General features: G+C 36.5%; 1 protein-coding gene across 3 annotated transcripts in view; it reads left to right on the top strand.

The window, feature by feature from the left end:
- The window catches only part of NDUFAF2 (NADH:ubiquinone oxidoreductase complex assembly factor 2), a 243,772-nt gene that overhangs the window by 159,042 nt on the left and 64,390 nt on the right, over positions 1-20,340 (top strand). The gene's annotated exons all lie outside the window — the stretch shown is intronic.

Here is a 20,340-nt window from a genome sequence, read left to right as displayed (position 1 = left end):
ACTTCTACCAGTTTTATTAGGTAGCATCAGGTTTAAATGGTAGTGAATAAAAAAAGAAACTGTAAAAGCATCTAAAGAATGTCAAGTGTACACAAAAGAAGGTAGATTCAGGACACCTCTTTTATTAAAAGAATGAGGAATCAATTCTCAAGATATTTAAAAGAGGAAATAGGATGTAAATTGCTTGGAAGAAATTATGAAATTTATTTCTCCTCTCAAGAAGAGATTGAGGAAACAAGAAAAATATCAGTGACTGCCAGCCCATATACCTACTTTCCCATCTCTACAAAGTCTTTGTAAGGATAATTTAAATACATATTGAGGCCATCTTTGATAAAATTATGAGTGGAACTAGGCGAGCTTTCACAAACTACATTCTATAGAAGACAAATCTTTATAGTCATATTATTATCTAAAAGGTACAGACAACACGATTTCTCTATAATTAATATTTGTTAACTATTTTAAAATATTTCATTCAGAAAAGCAAAGTTGACCCTCCCAACAAAGCATCTTCTGTGTATGAATTAAAATCATACTGGGTCCCTCAAAAGATGTAATGCTAGAGATCATTTTGTTATATTATACCCTATGACAATAAACATCAAATGAGGCATAAAGTTGCTTTATGCTAGGTGTTTACCATTGTTACTAAGAATGAACAGTAGAGGTCCCATAAAGGGCACTCTTAAGATCTGTGTAGGCTAGAGTAGGCTAAGGCATATTGCAAATAAAAATTTTTGCTAGAAAAGCAACATAAGAGATATTGTTCAAAACCTCTATGACCAGCAAAGAAGATGAACCAGTCATGTAGCAATAGCAAGTCATTGATGGCTATTCTACTGGTGCTCACATTGGGATAATACATCTAAAATTTTGGGTAGACCTCCAACATAGGACTTATAGGTTAACATGGGCCATGGACAAGAGAAGACATGGATCAGTACCCCTATTATAGGGGCCATTATGTTGTGCATCTTGGGGAGTATGGGGGCCATTGTACTGTGTAGTTATTTGGGGAGAGGCTTTTGGGCAAAGGGAGGTTATAGGGTTCATTATGTTGTGTATCTGGGGGAGTATGGTTGCCATTGTACTATGTGGGGGAAGTGAGGCATGTGTTTCACACTAATGTCATGCCTTCTTTTTTCCTGCCCTGGAATCTGATTGCATGGGCCTTATGCGACCAGATTCCTGTGTGAGTTCACAGAGTGTATTGTGAACTGGAAAGGTGGTGGAGGAACCAGCTCTGTAATCGTGCCAGTTTCTGCACTGCACCACTGTGAGCCTGAGATAAAAGTGGAGTTCAACCAATATGACCAGTGATGTGGCTGAAATGATGTGGACTGGGAAGGCTTCATTGATGGACACAGATCAGACTGCATTGATGGGCAGTGCAGTCTGTATGCCTCTGTGTGGGCAAGATTATTGTTGCTATATTGTTTTTATAGGTGTATATATATATATATATATATATATATATTAGTAAAATACCAATACACACACACACACACACACACACACACACACACACACACACACACACACACACACACATATATATATATATGTGTATGTATTGGTATTTTACTCATAGCAATTTGGAATCCCTAGGAAACAATGATGTCAAGAAAGAGAAAAATTGACTCAGAGTGTAGGATATTCATGCAGCACAAGGAAAGAGCTGTGTGTTTGATATGTCAGCTCTCTGTTCCTCTTTTTATGTCTTCCTGACACTCTTTGGAACTTAATCCCTTAGTGTTCTGTGCATGAACCACCCTGGATTGATACCCAAGGCTCTGCCCTTTCTCATTCCTATTATCTCCTCTTTCCACAGTAAAAAACTACAATCAGTTTTTTTCTCTGTACACCAAAATACGTGCCATGATTCCTTTGTTCCATGCTTATTCTACAGTCTAACCCCCCAAAATAATAAAGATCTACACTATCTGCTGTACCTAGTTTAACTTGCCTATTCTTGGAATTTGAATAAAAGAAAGGTGGGAAAGACAGGGAATTACAACAAATTGTTACAAAATTTAAAGTCAACACAACATTTGCAAACTCAAAAGAAACTAAAAGTGTGAATTTAATCTACCAACAATACAAAATGCAATAAAATTTAAACATTAAATATTCCAAAAAACTCTTTAAAACCAATTTGCTATCAAAACCTTATACTGCTAAGCTAATACACAACCACAATCTTATCTAAAAATATAAAAATGTATAAATATAGAAAAAAATTAGATAAAACTTACAATAAAACTCAATGGAGCATAAGCTTTCACAAAAAACACAATCTAACTTTAAAAAAATCTGACTTATGCAAAATGCATTTTAAACAATCTAATCTGAACAACTCCAAACAGTCTTTCTATTCTACATGCTATTGCTAATACATTGAACCAATTTTCCTACATTAAACTTTAAATTAAGTATTATTTCTTATTATTCTAACTATGCCCATCTTTTTACATATTCTGTACATATAATTATGTCTTATATAACACATGTCACATGTGTACAAATATGTAAAACATTTGCATCTGAGTGACTATGATCCTCATTTACATGTGTGCATATGTGTACATAGGAAAACATGTATGAACATGTACATTAGAGTTGTTATAATTCTTTCCATAGCTATTTACATGTGTGTGATATGTAGTTTGTGTATTATATGTTTCTGCATTAAGGTCTACTTTTGATCCGTACCTGTTCCCTGATAAGACCTTATGAATCTAATATCTAACTATGATAAATACTTTTTTTCCACAGCATATCCAGTTATTTACCCAGATATCTTCAAAACACAGAGTTCATACAGTTATTGGAACATGTACCTTATATATATTGGAACATGTTGGATGTATGATACTGTTCAGATTTTTCCTCTTCTCATCTTGTCTATGGATCTCTTTCTTGAATTTTTGTACTGCTGCATGCAACTACATATGAAAGTGTTTTGTGTTTTATGACCATTTTATCTTATAATTGACATCTCTAGTCCTCATCTGACCCTCTTCTGTACACAATCCTTAGTCTTTGCCATTCTGTCATTTAGCTGTTCTCTTTCTTTTCTCTCCTTACTGCTGTTAAGTTCTGTTTTCAAGCTTTTCCTCTGGGCTACTTTTAACCCCTCTTCCTCTGGTTAGGCCTCTCCTTATGACCTTTTTGTCTGTTATCTAAGTTGCCTGATGAATCTTTCAGCTTTCTTCTAATTGTATTCTATCTCTTCTCTATCTCCTTCTCCTAAATCTATCTATCTCTGTCTCTGTTTCTCCTCTACTGTGGGCCAAAGAGTGTCAGGAAGATATAAAAAGAGGAACAGAGAGCTTTTGTTCTTGTCTCTCAGGGAGTTTGGAGACTTCCCTTCCTGCCAGGGTGAATAACGGACTTTCGGGTGGAAGCCATTTGCCCTGCACCCAAGAGTACTCTCATCTTCTATTTGGTCTCTGAATAGAGATTTATCTACCAGAGTTACTACTGATTGTGTTCCTGAGTTCCTGTTTCCTAGTTGTTTTCTTATTTACTGAGGAGATCCAACCTGAGCCAGAAAGATCTGTTGTCACCAAGTGAAGCCTACAGCCTCTTGACTGGACCCTTTGGGTGACCTTGCCACTCTATCAAAGCAACCTGAGCTATCTTTTGTCTACCAATACTATTTAAAAGAATATAAGTCTAATAGCCTTGCAGTGCTTTTAACTTACCATATAACAAAATTCTGCCAGACATTCAGAGCAGTTTACTATGGCTAGGCAAATGAAACTTTTCCCAAAAAAACAACCAGTATAACCTTTTTTTCCTCAAAAATTTGTTTTTTTTTCCCTTTGATCCACACCTTTCCTAACGGCTGTTTTCCAAAGTCAAGATAATTTATAATAATGATGTTACCTTACTATGTGCTAAGCACTGTACTAAGTCAGTACTTTACAGATATTATCTCATTTAATCTTCACAACAACCCTGAGGGGTAGGTACTATAATTCTCCCTGTTTTATATTTGAGGAAACTGAGACAGAGCTAAGTGACTTCCCCAAGGTCACATAATATATTAGCTATATGCCTGAGGTTGAATTTGAACAAATTCACAATTGGGATAGAACCCACTTGCTCTATCCACTGTAACATTAAGCTGTAAACCTCTTTCTTCAACTTGAAGAGAAGAGGGGAAAAAAGTTAAAAGACCCACTATTGCATGGTGGCAAGATTCTTAGGTACCAGATAAAGCTGGAAGCTGAAAACTACAAAAGTAGATTTACACTCAAAGGTTTAATTAATGCTTTTTAAGTTTAAATAGACACCAGGAAACTGTCTTCTCATCAAAGAATTCTATTCAAGGGAAAACTAAGTATGTTTTTCACTTATGTGAGATCAAGATGCTGAAAATTTTTTTTTAATATTTCTGAAAAAGGTTGCTTAGTGTTTTTCCACAAGTATGTCCTCAACACTGGTACAAAAAACCAAGCCATTTAACTTTCTCCAGTTCTTCATTATGCTGGAGAATGCATAAAAGGACTATTTTGTATCCCCTTGTAGCATTCACCCTTCTGAGTAGTGCTTAGTTTATCTAACTGAATTTAATTTTCTCATAAATCCTGGGGGAAGATTCTTTCTATACTTCTCAGTGACCTTATCAGCTCCCAGAGAAGTAATTATCATCTGGATGCCCATTAATCATATCTATGTATAGCCAGCCATAGTCTCCCCTCATAGTTTCAGTTCCTCATCACCTGTTGCCTATTGGACATTTAAAACTGTATTTCCTGGAGACATCTCAAACTCAACATGGCTAAAACTGAATTAGTTATCTCCTCTTTTTGCCTCTGAAACCCACACTTTTCCCAAATGATTTCTATTGAATGAACCACCATTCTTCTTGTTGCCAGAGTTCATAATCTGAATGTTATTCTCAACTCCCTTTCTTCCATCCCCTATAAATTTAATTGCCAGATCTTGCTGATTCTAGCCTTCACAACATCTCTTGCATCTGACTCCTCTCTATTGCCATAGCCACCACTTTCATTCAAGTTCTCATCACCTCTTGCCTAGATTACTTCAATACTCTTCTAATTGGTTTTCCTGTCTCAAGTCTCTTACCTCTCCTTCCATCCACACAGCTGCCAAAGTAATTTTCTTTAAACTCAGGTTTAACCATGTCACTATGAAACAAATGAGAGTGGCTTCCTCTTGATTCTGGACTCAACTTGTCTTTCTAGCCTCATTGGACATGATTTCCATACTTTCCTTTTGCAATCAAACAAAATAAACTTTCTCTGGGGTTTTTCCCCCCCTGCCTGATACCCTCTCACCTATTTCTGTTCCTTTGCTGTGGTTTTGCTGGAATCCATCCCCTCATTAACTCTGTGTCATAGACTCTCTCTTCAGGATGCAGCTCAAGTACCATCTTCTGCCTGTAGCCTTTCTGGATTTCACCCCTCCTTTTCAACTGCTACTGACCCCCCTCTCAAACTACCTTGTATTAAACTGCTTTGTATTTGTTGATTTTTTTATATTCTTTATATTTATTCTATATGCGCTTATAAATATAGTTGCTAGGGTATCTAAGTGGTAAAGTAGATATAGCACCATGCCTTGAGCTAGGAAGACCTGAGTTCAAATGTGGCCTCAGACACTAGCTATGTGATCATGAGCAAGTCATATAAACTTATTTGCCTAATTTCCTAATCTGTAAAATGAACTGGAGGAGGAAATGGCATGGCACTCCAATATCTTTGCCAAGAAAATTCCAATTGGGGTCATGAAGAGCCAGATACAACTGACAAAACTTAACCACAATAGCTTGTGAACACTTTAAAAGTAATGATTACTTTATTTGTGTTTTACATCTCCAGTGCCTAGTACAATATCTGGCTCATAGCAGATGTAATCTGTGGCTTGATTGTGAAGTTTTCATCTAGATCTTATAATATTGTTGGTTGTGTTCAGGCTGTCCTTACCATGTGACCTAATTAGCTCTTAGATAAATTGTGAACATCCTTGATAGAATTTGGCATTTAAAGCCTTTCCAAGACCGATTTTCCCATTACTCTCCCTCAAGGACTGTTACCCATCCATCCTAGCCTACTTGATGTTTGGGATAACTATCTTTCTCTCCAGTCTAATTACATGGCCCTCCCTCCATTTCCAGAATGCCTTTCCTCCTCTTCTCTACCTCTCAGAATTCCTAGCTCCCTTCAAAGCTCATCTTACTTATATTTTGCATTTAATTCTCTATATCTATATCATAACCATTCCTAGAAGATCATAAACTCCTTGAGGTCAACACTGTTACAGCACCACACATTTGGGAAATGGCTTAATAGATGGGAATGTTGAGTTCATCGTCATACAACTGAAAAAGAACTGAGAGGTTGCCTATCCTTGAGGAAACAGAGGATCCAATTATGTAATTAGCCCAAGATCATTTTGGTGCCTGAGCCAGTCAGCGTCAGGATTCCCACTTCTTGTTTACTTTAATTCAACTGAATTGCCCCTTCAAGCATCAACTTGCTTGAATTAACACCCTTTAAGCTTAGATACTTTTGAAGTTTGGCCTTCAAAAGAAGGCTAAAAACATATGGGAGACAAAGAGATAATGGACAAAAAGACTTGTACAAAAATATTCATAGCTGCGCTCTTTGTGGTGGCCAAAAATTGGAAAATGAGGGGATGCCCATCAATTGGGGAATGGCTGAACAAATTGTGGTATATGTTGGTGATGGAATACTATTGTGCTCAAAGGAATAATAAAGTGGAGAAGTTCCATGGAGACTGGAACAACCTCCAGGAAGTGATGCAGAGCGAGAGGAGCAGAACCAGGAGAACATTGTACACAGAGACTGATACACTGTGGTATCATCGAACGTAATGGACTTCTCCATTAGTGGTGGTGTAATGTCCCTGCACAATCTCCAGGGATCAAGGAGAAAAAAACACTATCCAAAAGCAGAGGACAAACTGAGGGAATAGAAACACCAAGGAAAAGCAACTGCCTGACTACAATGGCTGAGGGGACATGACAGAGGAAAGACTCGGAGCGAACACTCTGATGCAAATACTAACAACATGGCAATGGGTTCAAGTCAAGAACACATATGATACCAGTGGAATCACACGTCGGCCACAGGGGGTGGGAGGGAGGAAAAGAAAATGATCTTTGTCTTTAATGAAAAATACATGGAAATGATCAAATAAAATACTATAAAATTAAAAAAAAAAAGAAGCAAAAAAAAAAAACATATGGGAGAAAGGAGAATGGTTAAACTTAGAGATAATAAAGTTTCTTCTTTGGAGGGAGTCCTCCTCTGCCTGTTCTATCCGCTCCATGTGATGTCCCCTGGGAAGAAAAAAAAAACATGTAGCCCAGTGAGATCTTGAAAATTAATGCTTTGATATTTTCAACACTGGATCATCTCTAACATAGATTTTCTCTGTGTGTACTTGACCTGGTCTAGCTGCTCTTCTGGACATTCTCATCTTAAATGTCATTTCTGATTCCTTTTTAGAAACCCTTGATTTCTGAGGTATTAATCCAAATTTGATAATTGCACCGTCATCTATAGATAATGGGGGCAACATTGGAAAATATGTTCCATTTTCCATCTATTTGTTGTGCTGTTTCTTTTCTTTAAATGGTTTGGGTATAGAGGAGTTAATTTGGTTTAATTGGGTCTTATCCCCCAAATTTTGCAACTTTGTTTACTACCTTTCACTGTTTTGTGAGGTTATACTTTTAGCTCAGAATGTTTCTCAACAGCTTAAGGTGCAAATTGAATCATTATTATATGTTTTAAAGATCCTTTTTAATAGACACTAACATTTTATGTTTCTAGATTGCTGCTAGAATAAAAAAACATTTTGATAAAAAATAAATGCTTGTCATTGATTATTTTTCTTTTTTAAGCATGATATACTTGATGTATAATAATAAAACCAAGTTATTTCTTAATTATAGTTGGGTACAAGGTAAGATGTTAAAGACAAAAAAACTTCCTGACAGCTTCTTTCTTCTTTCATACTATTTCTAGTATTTTCCGTAATTATCTATTTTGACATCCTCCCTTTTAACAAAAGGAAAAAGGTGTATTTTAGTTAGTACTAATATGCATATGGTTTCAATAATTGTCTGGTCCCCAAAAGTTAAACTAATTATAATAATTGTTGGTTATCACATTACTTAGCAATTTTTTCATTTTGTGTAATTTATTTCATAAGTAGTGTGAGGAGAAAAACATCACTTATAAAATTAGCTTTTTTGATAATACTTTCCAAATTCCTATTACCAGATCAGAATGCAGTTTTAATTAGCTTTGAGATAGGGTGCCAGAAGTTTACATTAGTTAGTAACTCAAATGTCACAATTTCAGACTGTTATAGCAAGATGAATATTTGGTAACAGATTTCAGTTAGGTAGTCTATTAGAGCACTTACATGTTTATAGATACATCAATATCTTTAGTCATAGGTTATAATAATGCATTTATTTGGTAGCTAGATGGCACAATGGATAGACTACTTGACCCAGAGCCAGAAAGATCAGAATTCAAATCTAGCCTCTAACACTTAATAGCTGTGTGACCATGGGTAAGTTATTTTCATCTCTGTTTGCATCCATTTTCTCCACTGTAAAATGGAGTGGAAATACTAGCTACCTCTCAAGGTGGGTATTGGGGAATTACTCTAAGAGGGAGATGATGAATTAAGGATCAGATCTGCCAACTTCTTCCTCTTCCCCTTTCTATCTCCTTCCTCCCTTCCCCTGTCAAATTAGTTCTACAGTTGGTATCACTGGAAATCTGCTTTGAGTGAATATCTTAGTATAACAGACAGATAACTCTCTCTTTAATAACTTTAAACAAAGTGGTTTATTTAGGAGAAGAGGAAAAGTAGGGGAGTTGAGGGGAGAGAGGGTTTGGGGTTTCCCTAATCCTAAAATAATTCCCAAGTTGGAGGATAGTGGAATAGAGTCTAGGTTTTGGGAAATTGTCCAACAGGTTTGAAGATTTAGTCACTTGTATATTGTAGGGAGAAACCAGAGAGCAGGACCTTTCTGTCCTTCCTCCTTTTTGTCCCAAGGGCAAGAGACCAAGTTCCTCAGCTTGTCTGTTCCTTTTTTAACTGTCCTTCCTGGTCACCATTCCAATTAGAATGTCCTCCTTCATTGACAGTTCAGCAGTCCTAGCTTCTCCAGCACTGCTGCAGGCTTTTCCCATCTTATCCACATTACATTCCCCCATTTTGTCTTTGGACAGGATGCAGTCTGCATCCTGTATTGATGTTACTTTCCTCTTAAGTTTGTCTTGACAAATTCCTAACTATCTAATTCTTAACCCAATATTCCTTTACCCTCCCAAAACAATAATTCCTAATCTGGCTTAACTATTCTGTCTTAACTATCTCTATGCTAAGTTTGGATTTAGGAAAATGGTTTAGGTAACAGAGAATTTATATGAATATAGTTTTGAACATAAGAAGAAACCATGTTACAATTTAAACAATTTCAACAGTATTTTGAACATGTAACTGTCTTATCTTCTAATGTCTGTAAGTTATACTAAGTAAAAGTTTCTATGACTAGCAATTGTTACTATATTATTATGTAATCTAACTTCTATACTTAATTCTATGTCTGTCCCTACATTCCCTAAGAATATAAACAAATTTTCTAAGCTGTCCCTATTGTTAGTCATTAGAACATTAATAAATTATTCTAGTACTTGAGTATTTACATATGTACATAGGTTGTATCTATATAGATTTACATAAGTACAAATATATAATACAATGTAATGTGCTTTCTGTTCAAACTCATGCAGATAAGAAATTTCATTGTTTGAATTTTCCCAGAAATTTATACATATATCAGTATGAATTTTGTGTTGCAATTATGCATGTGTGATATACTTACCCAGTCCATGAGATTTCCTTTCACACTGTGTTTATGTGTAGCATATGTATGCATGTGAAATTAACATGTATGTTACATTCTTACATGACCTCATGACCACAAGTCCAAAATTTAAAAGTCCTTCCATGTCTTTTGTTGTTGATTGCAGAAACATACATGTCTTGTTTTTTTTTTCATCTGTGCTGGATACAGTTGTTGCCTGTCGTCAGCTCTTGATTGAACTCTTGTGTTTAATATTCAGGAACATGCATATGTGTAAGATTTTACATGTGCATACATGTAAGATTGAATTTTTCATTGTTCATGACAGTTAGGTATGGATTATTCGTGTGTGCTTCTCAGTATTCATGAGTTGTTCCTCCTGTGTGGAAGTAAGCTTTTCATATGATTATCTTCATGAGTGGGTGTATGTAGTATGTTGTAGTGTATAAGTTATTAGGTGCATGTTATGATTATGAATTTGATATTATCTTATCTCGTATGATGTTTTAATTTTTCACAAGGGGTATTATTGTTTGCTCTCTTTGATGTTCATGTTAAGATATGTTGAATTTTTGAGGTTTCTTGGAGATAGAATGTATTTCATTTAGTTCATAGAGTTATGTTTTCTTAGTGAAATAACTTTGTTATTTTTACTTTGTTGTTACAATTGTTGGCAAAGACTATCTAGAGATTTTTGTAGAGATTTTTCATTGGAGCTAATTCTAAAGTGCCTATTTTTCTGTCTGTTTTACTGTCAATCTTTCTATCTGGAGCTATTTCATTTGCTTTTGCAGTGTTTGCTTGTTCTAATTTGTACTCTCATGTGCTTTCCTTTATGTTTTCTTTCATAGCCTTCTTTCCATTCATGGGGACTGTTTTTAATTATTGCTAGGACTCTTTGTGTTGTTGATTATGGCTAGGGATATTTGTTTCAGATGTCATATTTATATATCGTCATTGATGGCAATGTCATAGGTGTGATGCAATTTTACAAGCAAAGCATGAAACCAAGGATCTTTTTGATCAACCTTTACCGATTTCAGTGTGCCCATTACAACAGTTAGAGGTCCTATCCATCTTGGTTCTGTAGGAGATTCTCTATTGAAATTCTTGACATACATTTTGTTTCCTGGTTTTATCTTATGCAGTGAAAAATCTAATGGTATTCTTTGCACAAGCAAACCCAGTTTCCTTAGTGTTTCTAGTCTATCTTATATTTGTTTTAGATATTCATGAAGTACACATTCTCCTTTTAACTGGACAGATATGATGGCTTTACTGTCCTACCATGCCAAAGTAGTTGACCATGTAGCATTTCAAATGGTAATATATGCAAATCAGTTCTAGGTCTAGTTCTTTTGTTAAACAAAACATGAGGCATAACATCTGTCCATTTTAAGTGTGTTTCTGAACAGAGTTTACTTATCTGTGTCTTCAGTTCCTTGTTCATATGTTCCACCTGACCTGAACTTTGGGGTCAATAAACCAAGTGATAATTGCATTTGATTCCCAAGTTCTTATAGATTTCTTGTGGAACCTGGGAAGTGAAATGAGACCCCCTGTTTGAGTCTATGGTATCGGGAATGCCATGTCTAGGTGTTATCTCTTTTAACAGAAATCTCATTACTGTTGCTGTGTCATTTTTCTTGGATGGACATGCTTCAACCCATCTTGTCAGTCTATCCACAATAACTAATGCATATTTGTATCTCTTGTCTTTGGGCATGTTAACATGATCATTTTGAATACATTGGAAAGGCATGTAGCTGTGAGAGGTCTGCCTCCCAATGCTATGTTCTTAAAATGTCCTTGATTATATTTTCTGCATGTTTCACATGCCTGACAAGGTCTAATGGCATTTGTTGTTATTCCTGGTGCCGTCCAAAACCTCTGCATTGTATCCAGAATCCCTTGCACCCCGTAATGTCCTTTTGCATGAATTATGGTACATAGATGTTAATATCGTTTTCTAGAGAGAGTCAGTTTACCCTCTTGAGCAATCCAAATGCCTTTGATTAATTTAGCCCCTAGCCACGCCTTCCATGACTGTACTTCTTCTCTGTTGTAAGCTTCAGTGAGATTGTGTTTTTCAATCAGAGAAAAATTCAGCACACGGTGGGGTCTGAACCTTACAGCGCATTTTGAGGTTACATCTGCTCTGTCATTCCCTAAGGATATTCTGTCCTTTCCATGAGTATGTGCCTTGCATTGGATTATGGCCACTTCCTTTGGAAGTTCTACAGCTTTTATAAGACAGTATATTAATTTGCCATATGCAATTGGTTTCCCAGCTGAAGTTTTATACCCTCTGTTTTTCCATATGTATGTAGACGAATGCAAAGTTGAGAAAGAATAATACGAGTCCACATAAATGTTAACCCTCTTGTCTTTTGCTAACTCCAGGGCCACAAGCAGGGCCTTTAGCTCAGCTCCTTGAATGCTAACATGACTTGGCAATGATGCATGCCAAAGCATTTTGTCATTGTCAACTACTACAGCTCCTGTGACTCTATATCCATTGTGAATATAGGAGGACCCATCAGTGTAAAATTCTGTTTCCGGATTGATAAGAGGTGTGTCCTTAAGGTCTTTGTTGGGTCCACTTCTTGGTTACAGTCATGCAGTTGCTCTCCACCTAGTGGCAAATCTGGAATCAGAGTCGCTGGGTTCAATAGTATATATCTATGAATAGTGATGTTGTCATTGCCTAGCAAAATGATTTCATACTGGGATATTCTTGCATCAGTGAATAAATGCATATTCTGCAACCTTAGCAGTTTTTCTATTTGGTGTGCAGAATACCTATGCAACTTGCATCCCAGTACTATATCATAAGATTTCTTGATCATAAGAGCTGTTGCCACCACGCTTCTCAGGCAATGCACCATTCCTTCTGTGACAGAATCGAGGTTAGAAATGTAAAATGCAATCACCCTTAAATTCAGCCCAAAATATTGTACTAACATTCCAGAAGTGATGCCTTTAGCTTCATGGATATATAAGTGGAACTCTTTCTTATAATCTCATTCCCAAAGCTGGAGCTAATAGAATGGTTCCTTTCAACTGTGACAAAACATGCAGGTGTTCTTTGTTTAATTTCAATGGTTCATTAATTTCTTTATTTGTCAAATCAGTTAAACATTTGGAAATATGAGAATATCCTACTATGTATTGTCTTGAGAAACCAGCAATCCCTAGAAATGCCCTAAGTTATTTCTTGGTTCTAGGGATGCCTTCTGTATGTCTGCTATCCTTTTATCAGAGATTTTCCTGGTGCCCCCCTCCAGGACAAATTCGATATATTCAACCTTCAGGAGAACCCACTGGATTTTCTTTTTTGAAACTTCATGTCCTCTCTTATGAAGTTCTAATAATAAGTTCTTTGAATCTTCCAAACATGTTTTTGGATCAGGTGATGCTAGCAGTAAGTTATCCACATAATGTATTAATCTGCTATGTTTGAAAGTTATGTTAGCTAGGTCTCTCTGTAGAAGTTGACAAAATATGGAAGCTGACTCACAACATCCTTGCACTAATCTTGTATAACACAGCGGAGCTTGTCCCCATTGGAAAGCAAAAATGTTTTGAGAGTCAGAGTGCAATGGTATGGTAAAGTGTGCATTACTCAAGTCCAACACTGTGTACTATTGTGCCTCTGAAGGATTTTGTGTGATTATATCATTCGGAGAAGGTGTGACAATGTGGTTCTTTCTTATGAAGTTACTTACTGCCCTAAGATCCATCACAAATATCCAATCCAGAGTGCCATCTTAATTAAGCTTGTACTTTTTAATAGCCAGAATTGGACTTTTAAATTCAGGCACTGTAGGTCTTAAAATGCCTTGTTCTAACATGCTGTTTATGATTGGTGTTATGCCTTCTTTTGCTTCCTTACTTAATTTGTACTGTGGTATCTTAGGCAATATTCCATCCCTGACTTCAATTCTGACTGGTGTCACAGATTTAATCCTACCCATGTCATTCTGATATTTTGCAAACACCCCTTGGGGCATATCTTCAGGTATTTTATACATAGATGTTAAAAATCTAGATTTTCTCAAGTTCTTCTTCTAATTGTTCCAGGTATAACAATGGGTAGTGTTTTAATGAATGTTTGGGCAAATGCAAGTTTATTTTCCCAGATCTTTCACATTGCAAAGTCTCTCTGATCTTACACCAAAAAAAAAAATCCCATCCTAAAAGGTTATCTGAACATGAGGGAATCAGTAAGAAAGTATGATCAATGGTGAGAGGACCCAAGTGACCGTTGTGCTTTGAACTCAGGGGCCTGATGTATTTGTCCCGTAGCCCCAGCTACAGAAACCATACCCCCTATGTTGCTATCTCCTGGACATGTCTTTAGGACAGATTTTAAAGCACCAATATCCACAAGATCTTTGTATTTTTTCTTTCCCACTTTAATTCATACATATGGTTCTGGCTTTTGTGTAGATATGGAATTTATTGTTAGTTAATCACTCTGCACTGCTCTAGTATCTTCTGTCAGTTGTATGGTTGAACTAGTTAAATCTTCTTGACTTAAATAATTTCCTATGCGATCTAAGTTTGATTGTATTATATCTTCTACTAAATTGGAAAATGAATTTAAATCATAGCTATGTTTAATCTAATATATTCCTTCATGGCCAGACCTCCCCCAACCATTTAGAATGTTAGTTTCATAGCTGTCATTTGAATCCTTGGCTGTTCTATTAGTTGCTAAGTTTTGCATTCTATTCATCTTTTCAAATTTAACTGGTTGTAAGGATCAAATGAGGTTACATTTGTAAAGCACTTAGTATATAGTGTCTGGTCCATATTAGTTGTTATTATTTATCACAAGTATAAAAGGCAAACAAATTTAGAGAATACAAGGGAAAAGTATAAAGTATACAATGCTAATTCTAGATGAAGTACATTATACTTGTCCAGCCTTTGTTGTACCTAAGCCACTCTGAAAAACCTTTTATAACTTGGTTTATAAAAATAATAGCAAGCATTTATAACACTTTAAGATCTGCAAAAAATGCAACATATTATAAATATTATCTCATTTTATCCTTATAGAAACCCTGATAGGTAATTTATTGTTATTTCCCATTTTCTATATGAGAAAACTGGGGTACAAAGGTTAAGTGACTTGCCCAGGGTCACATAGTCTTCCTGAGGCAACATTCAATCTCAGATTTTTGAAACTCCCAAGTATCTGTCTGTCTCCCTCTCTCTCTCTCCTTCCCATCTGTCAGTCTATCATCTAGCTGCCTAATATCACTCATGTAGTTTTTGAGTTATGAGGGATACTGAGGGAAAAAAATAGTAAACATGAGAGAATATTTGTCTCAGTTTCAACCTGTACCTCATTCCAGTGTTATCAAACCTAAATTTAAAAGGGTCTTGCTTTTGCATATTTACTTTAAAAAACACAAATTAGCATTATCTATATTGTATTTAATTTTTTTGTTAAACATTACCCAATTCCCTTTAAAAAAAATAATCCCATATCTTCCATCTTTTATCAATACTGTATATTGCTTCCAAAGCAGAAGAGTGGTAAGGACTAGGCAATGGAGGTTAAGATATTTGCCCATACTCACCCACATAGGAAGTGTCTGAAGTTAGATTTGCACCCAGGACCTCCTATCTCTATGTCTGGCTCTCAATCCACTGAACTACCCAGCTGCCCCAGAATGTAAAATTTTACATTTTCAGTCATCTTTCAGTTGTGTCTAAGTTTCATAATCTTAACAAAATAGTAAGAATGTTTGACAAATTAGCATAACTGACTCAATTTTAAGTCTATATTTTTGAGTCATTTTGAATGTCACTTATCGTTAAGTTGTCTTTTATGCATACTAGGATATAGTAAGCAAAATATATGTATTCAAGATATGTGTGGATCCTTTGATAGGACAAACCACAATTTGTCCATCTTCCCAATTCCACTTTAATTTAGTTCCAGCCACACTTGGGAGCTTTGTACCTCAGTAGTGGGCTGACATCTCTGCTTTGTGACTTACTTGGAAAATCTTGATGAATAACTTAAATAAGATAGCTTTGTACATACCTTTTTTTTTTTTTTGCCTGGGGGTGGGGCTAATTATTGAATGACTTACAAGTCTCTTAATTTTTTCCAGTAATAAGCCTAAACTTTTAGAGAAATGGATGGTATCAGTTCCAGTCCTAACAATTGAGATAATCTTCCAGGTTTGGAACATAAGTGAGGGCGAGGCAGTGTAGAGGAAGGTGAGTCTAGATTGATAATGTCTCTGGTGGTATTCTTAGTGATGGTGCCTCTAAAAATGACCATTGCTTACTATTAAGCACTTCTCTCTTCCTAGCCTCACTTGTGGAATTACTTTAGTCAATCAACAAAGAAAACCTATGCAAATATGTTCCCTGTCCTAAAGTATCACTTGTACTTTAATTATAACTGTGGTAAAATAGATTTTTGGGGCCTTCAAGCCTGGTCATTTAAGTTTCCTTCAAAGTCTTCTAAGGAATCTTTTCAGAACTTGATTTATTTACAAAACAGCCTGGAGGAACTAAGGTTTTTAGGATGGAGAAATATATCTTCCACTCATTAGGAAAAAACAAATCTAGAAGAACTAACTGTACCCTGCCTGTTCTGGGACTGCATGCTTTGGTATTACTAAGTCATCTTTACCTAAAAACCTTGGGGGAGTTCTCCTGAATGAAGGTCTTTACAAGCTTTTAGTGAGTCATATTTGTGTAAACTGGTTGATAATATCACTGCTGAACTTTTAGGTTTCAGTACATTGGCATAACCAACTACAGAAAAGTGGCACGAGACAAACCTCAGGGCCATTTAACAGCTCTGCTGGGAAAACTGCTTGAGTCTTGTTTGTTTTTTAATTTGGAATTTGAGAGGCCAAACACAGTTTTACCATGAGGATTTTTTCATTATTCTTTGGTACAAGCCACTGCAAAGACTATGCTAAATTCTCCTCAAGAGCTCAGGAATATTTCCGCAATTGGGAATATAGATAGGTGTGCCAGTTTATTTAATTAGCTCAAGGCAGGTGGGATGCCATCTCAGTTTTTAAAATTTCCACTCTTCATCCCAAACTGTGAACTTTACTTTTCTTTAGCGCCTCCAGGATTCCTGAAGAGCACAGAACTCAGACATCAGGAGCACTTTCTCAACCCCATGAAAAATGACTTCCGATTATCCAAACACATGTATTGGCCTGGAAGTCTTTGACTTTCTTGCTTTTTGTGGAGGACTTTGTGTCTTCCTTCTAGAATAGGAAGCCAGAGTTGGTCCCCAGAAACCTCCTGTATAGAGAGGTCATTCAGGCCCTAGCAATGGCTGTGCAGTAATGCACAGTCCTCCAGAACACATGATCTCAGTCTAAGACAGAAAATCTCAGTCCCTATTGTGACAGAGGTTGGCACTAAAGAAAAAGTACCAAGACTGAAGAGTATGTGAAATGGATGATGTTTCTCTATCAAAGACTCTTCTGTTCCCACTCTCTTTCATTGTTTTGCAGTCTCTGGTTCAGGAAATATAAAGTCATTGGAAGTTTGATATTGATTTGTGATAAACCCATCCCCAGGACTGGTACCTTTGAGTGTTAGAGGATTTCATTGGTAAAAGTCTTTGGCTTTTGGGTTTAAATTAGTTCTCCCCTCATTTCCCTTTCTTTCCCCTCTTAGATGTATAAATGTATCAGCTCCAAAGTCTCTTGTAACAATGTCTCCTTTAGCTATCTTGTCAGAATGGTCTGGATACTTAAGTTGCTGTTTGAAAGATTTGCTAGCCCTGTTTGAGTTTCCACTGCCTAGGTCCATTCTGCAAGCTAAAAAATTTTCCAAGAAGGATTTAATATTTTCCTTGCTTTTCTCCATGCACTTTGTGTACCCATGTATTGTGAACCATAAATGTCATGTTTCATGTCTGCTATTATCTGTGCAATTTCATTTGCCACCTCAATTCTAGACTTTTGTTTTATACTTGTTTCTTCCTTTGGCATCTTGCCCAACTGTTTCTCTACCACTAAAATTTTAAAGTTTTCTTTTTCCTTTTTACCATTTTCCCCTTTTCCCTTTATGTTTATGCCCTCATGTTTCCTCCCTGGGGTACCTCCCAAATTCATCTCTTTTTTACTAGTTAATGCTAGAGCCTGGCATCATGCGATATAATGCTTATTTCTCACCACAACTTCTGAATAATGGGGTTTTGCTCCAGAAGCTATTGCTGCTTCCATGGATTTCAGGTCTGGAGTCTCCTGTTCTCTAAGTCTGCATTGAGAATTAGAATCCAGTCTCCCATAGTTTTTGTTATTATATATTTTTCCCTGATAATATGCATTTCGACCTTTTCCCATCTCTTTTATTTTGGCCCTGTTCATAGTGATGTTTCATAAGGCAATTTCTTACTATGTGTCCTTGACGAAGACACAAAAAACAAGTCCTGGTATCTCTTTGCACCCTCTGTTGACTTTGGGGTGCCTGTCTATACTGTGTGGTTTGTCTGTTAAATGTCTTAATTGTAGCCAGGTTCTTAACCTCCTCTAATTCTTTCTGCCTTAATATGTCAGAGGTTTCTTGGAGCTCTTTCTTTAGATCATTCTTTTCTTTTTCTTGATCTACTTTGTTATCATAAAGATATGTGCCAGTGTCTCTAAGTTCATTGAGTGAGATGGTGTCAAACTTAAGGTAATAATTCCTGAAGAAATCCCTCAAGTGCTTATCACAGCCCTTGAGAAATTGTCTCCTTACGTGTGCCTCTGATTCTTTTGACTTAGGGTTAAAACCTAATAGTCCTTCAGTTTTTTTCGATAAGGCGATCAATAAATGCACTTGGGTGTTCATTTTTTTTCTTGGGATAATCTGTCAAATTTTCCCCATGCAGTGGGGCTTTCTGAAAATTGCTTCGTTCCCTGCAATAGATCCTCACAGCATTTTCTTAGATTGATCTTGGATTAGAAAAATCCAGATCTTGAAAAACTTCTGGCCAACTCATGACTGAAGAATCTTTTCTAGTGTGCTCAATAAAATTTTTATATTCCTGGGGTGTAAAAAGTTCAGATAAAAGAATTTCTACATCCTCAAAATCTGGTTCATAGAAGCAAAATGCTCTCTTCAGTTCTGTAATTGTGAGATGAGGTTCTAATAAAAATTTAGGCATACATTCATGTAAAGAATCTAAGTCATGGGTGGTGAATGACTTATGAACCTTTGCATGTAAAATGCCAGAGTTATCAGTGACCTTAGCTATATCATGCAAAGGCATAATCTTTTGAGCCTTTGATGCATTTGCAAGATTGTTAGCAGATGCATTAATTTGTACCTATATCTTATTGGCCAGGTCATTTCCCCCTACTGCACCTAATGGTGTCCCAGTATTAGTATTCGTAATTACAGTGTCCTTAGTCTGTCCTGTCACGTCCCCATTCTCCTCATCAGTTCCCTTCCCCATGCTTTGTTTTCTCTGCATGTAATCCTGGTACATTTCAGTTATAATAGGGATCTGACCAAGCAATGCCTGTAATCCATCATATATGACTAGAGCATGTGCAGTTTTCTTTTGGAAGATCAGGTTGGCACCAGCTTTGATATTCTTTAAGATGTTAGTTACTACTATTAACACAAAATAGACTTGGGGTATGATTTGCCATTGGTTATTAACATCTAGATAATTCATTGGCAACTGTGTCCATCCCATAGTCATATTGGTTAATATCTCCTGAACATTGTCTATCATCCTTGCCACTGTGTTATAAATGATACAGTAGCCCCAATAAATGACAATTATTCCTAGCACAGCAGATCATAGTATTAGTTGTAACGTTTCCCATTAGATCTTTTCTAGACTCTAACTTCCAGGAGTTAACAAATAGAAAATGGTTGTTGTCCCCACAAGCTTTGCTTCTAGCTAGATAGGATCCAAGAAGGCTCGATCCTATCGCTGATAGCCCTACCACAGCCTCCCTATTACAATAGACTCTCTGTCAGTTTTGTAACTGACCAGAGTGGCAGTTGGTAACTGACTTCCCCCCCACCCCCCACCCCCAGGAATCAAGATGTTTTTGATCCTGTATGGAAACAGCTAGGCAGAGTCAGTGACAAAGGCTGCTAGCCTCAGGAGTTGTAATTGACAAACTTCACAACTGACATTTGATGACAGTTGGTGACAGTCACTAAAGGTTGTTTTTTTTTTTAATAAATGGGGTTCTTTTAAATCTGGGGTGTCATCTATATTAAACAAAGATAAAAGAAGGGAAGTTTTTGTGCCCCATAGGGAAGCTTGGACTTTTAATATTGAGGGGGGAGAGAGAGAAGAACCCCCTACCACAAAGCGGGGTACAGGGGAGACAGCAGATGTAATGAGTTGGTTCAGAGAGAGGAGAGGGGGTTTGAAAATTTTCCCCCTTCTGCCTTCCCTCCTTAGCTAAAGCTGCTCACCCATATTTGCTCTTGTCCCT

The sequence above is a fragment of the Monodelphis domestica genome, chromosome 3 (genome assembly GCF_027887165.1).
Source record: "Monodelphis domestica isolate mMonDom1 chromosome 3, mMonDom1.pri, whole genome shotgun sequence".
In the NCBI taxonomy this organism is placed as follows: Eukaryota; Metazoa; Chordata; class Mammalia; order Didelphimorphia; family Didelphidae; genus Monodelphis; species Monodelphis domestica.
This window is presented reverse-complemented; position numbering and strand designations above follow the sequence as displayed.